This window comes from Cynara cardunculus, unplaced genomic scaffold (genome assembly GCF_001531365.2).
Source record: "Cynara cardunculus var. scolymus isolate 2C unplaced genomic scaffold, CcrdV1 Un_Scaffold_6824, whole genome shotgun sequence".
NCBI lineage: Eukaryota > Viridiplantae > Streptophyta > Magnoliopsida > Asterales > Asteraceae > Cynara > Cynara cardunculus.
The window spans coordinates 16018-20449 of NW_020203185.1; positions in this window are offsets into that span (position 1 = coordinate 16018).

Genomic DNA, 4432 nt, shown 5'->3' on the forward strand with positions numbered 1-4432 from the left:
TTTTAATATAAAAAATCACATACGAAATATATTTTATTTTTAATTAAAATAAATTTAATCGTTATCTTTTTACATTATTTTTTTATTTTGAAAAATCACTGATAAAATATATTTTAATTTTAATTAAAATAAATTTTATCAAAAATCTTTTTTAAATGTAATTATTTTTTTTGTCAATGTAAGTACTTTTTTGTTATATTTGTTTAATTTTATAGATCTACATATTTTTTGGTTCAAAAATATTTAGAGACTTAATCGTTCAAAATATGAATGTTCATTGGGGTTTTTTTTTTTGGATTTTGTTCACTATTTTACCACTTTAACTAGTTGTACAAGTCATAAGAATGTATCCAACATGTTTTAGAAAAGTCCAAAAAGTTATGTAACATGTTTTGGATTGTCCAATGACTTATTTGTTCTAAAAATTGTCCAATGGGTTATTTAACATGTTTTAAATTGTCGAATGATTTATTTGTTCCAAAAAATTGTCCAATGGGTTATTTAACATATTTTGAAATGTCTAATGACTTATTTGTTCTAAAAAATTATCCAAAAACTTAATCAATCTAAATACTAAAGTCTATTAGATTTTTTTAGATTTTTTTAGATTTTTCCCTATTTTAAAATGGAAAAAGCTTTCTTTTCCATGTTCCTTCAACAAGTAGGGGCGGTGCTGGAATTGGGCGGTGACGCGGGGGTTGCACCTCGTGGGCCATGGGGCCTCTAATCTCAAAGGCCTCCCATTAATTTATACAAGTTAACTTTTAGATGAATTGGTAAAATTCATTCAAGTAGGTATGATTTGTACCATTTGAAATGAAATTTGATATTTATTTTTTATAAACTAGAATGATACTCGTATAATACAGTAAGATACATTTCAATTTTAATGTTTTATTTTATTTTGTCTTTGGCGATATTATAATACGATTTTATATGGTATCGAAAAAACGATAATATTTTATCTTTTGAATAAAATATAAATTTGAAGGTATAATAATTTTTTTTTTAAATATCGATTTTAGGGTCAAATTAAAATTTTAAATTTTTTTGTTTTTTTTTGTAATTTTTTAATTCAATTTTTTTATTATAATTTAGATTTAATAATGAAATCATTTATTTTTGATTTAATGAAATAGTTTTTTATAAAGATAATAATTAATATTTTGTTATAATTCAATAATTATCTTAAATATATTTTAAATTTTTATATTTAAAATGAGATACATATCCAATATTTGATTATGTTTATCTACAATTAATTATACAAATTAAAACATGAAGCTTTAATAAGTTGTATATATGCACAATTTACTTGTAAATTTGAATTTTAAGTAAATATGAATCAATAAACGATACTTTATACATAAAAATGGTTTTTAAGAGTTTTTGTCAAATACTTTATAATATAGTATAAATAATTTATAACAAATTATAAAAATAATTAAATTATCTTCTTATTAATTGATTATTACAAAACAAAGAGTTAAAAGATTATTACAAAACAAGCAGTCTCATGCAGATCTTCAAAAGCAGATATCAAATTAGGAAAATAATCACATTTTCCCTTTCCCTTTCCCTTTATTATCCCTGAACCACGTAGTTCATGCATTACATATTTTTAAAACAGAAAATTGACAGTTAGACCAGAAGGGTCTAGTAAATAAATCTCTTCCATGCACATGCAAGGGGATAAACACCAAAAAAATGATAAAATAACTTTACCCATAAATATTTGCATTCCAGCCAAATAATACAATCCACAATATAATGAGTAATAAGATTACTTATCAATTCTTGTTGTAAACACACCTATTCAAAGATTTAAATTCCTCATGATGGAATTACAATCAAAATCCTTTTGACACAACAGATTAGAGCCTTCCCAAAAGACCAGATTTCTTCTGCATGAAATATAAAATTTAGGCAATAGATACCTCTTATGTCAAAATATTTTCCCCTTTCTCAATAACATCTAAATTATTATTTCTAATAAGAATAATATCTCTAATTCATCAAGTCACAAATAAATGATGATTCAAAGTTATTAAGTCTAATTAGTAATAATAATAAGAGTTATAGTAATATCCACACATGACAATGTCTCCCTTATTCCAAGTACATCTCTCCTTGATATGTCACACTTGTTCCTCCATCAAAACAGGGTTACTTACCAGAACAGACAAACGTCACCATGTTTGTAAGTACCGATTACCTAGTTCCAAGCTAGAACAGACAAATGTCACCACGTCTGGGGGAACTACCTCTTAAAACAAGTTTCATACCAAAACAGACTTACGTCACCACGCTTCGTAGAAACATTTCCCAAAATTCAGTTCCATATCAAAACAGACATACGTCACCACGCTTGGTAGGAACATTTCCCAAAATATAGTTTCATACTAAAACAGACTTACGTCACCACGCTTGCTAGAAACATATCTTTTTATTTTAAAAAAAAGATATAAAATACCCTTTTTTCACCATAACATAATTAAATCTAATAATAATAATTATTAAATTGTAAAAATTCCAAGAATGCTCAACACTTGTAAATTTACACCAAATATAGACATCCGGACAAGTTATCCGGACAAGCTATCTGGACAACACTGTCCCTTGTCCATTTACAAATCCGGACAACACTCTTGTCCGATTTATTAATCCGAACAATATAAACAAGTCCGATTAATCACTAAACCGGATAACCTTTAAGCGATTTTATGGCTAATCAGCACAACACTTGATCGTATTCTTACTTCTTCGTTCAGAACCTTTGTCCGATTTACATAATTAAAATCTCACTAACTCTCTAAATTGCATAATACTATGTTCGATCTACAGCTAAATCGGACAACACCTATCCGATTTAATATAAACCGGACAACACTATGTCCGATTTAGAACAAACCGGACAACACTATATCCGGTTTATGCATAACCCGGTCACCCCTTTGTCCGGATAAAAAGCCAAATCGGATACAAAATTTCTTAAGTTTAGTAAGAAATTTTCAATAAAGTCCGTAACAAACTTTATGTGAAGGAAGTTTAGAAATCACTCACTTTATGCAATTACTTTGGTTTTGAAGAAGATGAAATAGCAGACCAATTGCTTCTCCGGACAACTCTTCTCTAATTTTCTCAAGATTTCCAAAAGAAGCCAAAAGGCTTTTCCTTACTCAAAGTCAATATATATAGACTTTCATGATATGGAAAGTCGACTATCCTTGCCATCACCCACATGCATGCTTATAAGTAAAATCACCCATGCATACATATAACTCATGCACACACACTCATGCATATTAATATTATGCATATTAATATCATGCATATATATATATATATATGCACCTACATATTTACATATATCCCTATGTATAAAATACACATACTCACGTATTTAACCCATGTAAGCATGTATCCATATAAATAATTAATTCACATAATAAATACCTTAAGTAATAACCAAGACCCAGTTATCACATTATCCATCCCTCAAAAGAATTTCGTCTCGGAATTCCTTTATTCGAAAAGCCACGGATACTCTGTTCTCATTTTTTATTCCAATTCCCATGTTGCTTCTGATCCCTTATGATACCGCCACTGTACTTTAATCAAACTAATTTCTTTGCTCCTCAACACCCTGATTTTTCTGTCAATTACGGCTTCTGGTGTTTCCACAAAATTCAGTTTACTGTCCAGTTTAACTTCTGGTAGCGGTACAGCGAGACTCGGATCAGCTAAACATTTTCGCAAGTTTGATACATGAAAAGTATTATGGATCAGACTTAGCTCTTTTGGTAGCTCCAACTGATAAGCTACTGGCCCAATTCGTTTACATATTATGAACGGCCCAACATATCACGGACTGAGCTTGCCATTTTTTCCAAATCTGACAACACCTTTCCATGGAGACACTTTCAACATCACAAAATCACCTACACAAAACTCAATTTGTTTTCGACGATTATCGGCATAACTTTTCTGGCGGTCTTGTGCTGTTCTGGTTCTTTCACGGATCTGTTCAATCTTTTCAGAATTTTCTTGAACAATCTCAGGACTCGTCAACTGCCTCTCACCTACCTCGTTCCAACACAACGGCGTTCGACATTTACGTCCATACAATATTTCATATGGTGCTGCTTGGAAGCTGGAATAGTAACTGTTATTATACGCAAACTCTATCAGTGGCAAATGATCTTCCCACGATCCCCCGAAGTCAATGATACAACTTCTCAATGTATCTTCGAGAGTCTGGATGGTTCTTTAACTTTGCTCGTCAGTTTGTGGATGATAGGCTGCACTTAACTGAATTTCAGACCCCAATGTTTTTGCAGACTTTCCCAAAATTTTGAGGTAAAACGACTATGTCTATCAGAGATAATAGATAGTGGAACACCGTGCCTGGTTACAATCTCTTTGATATAAA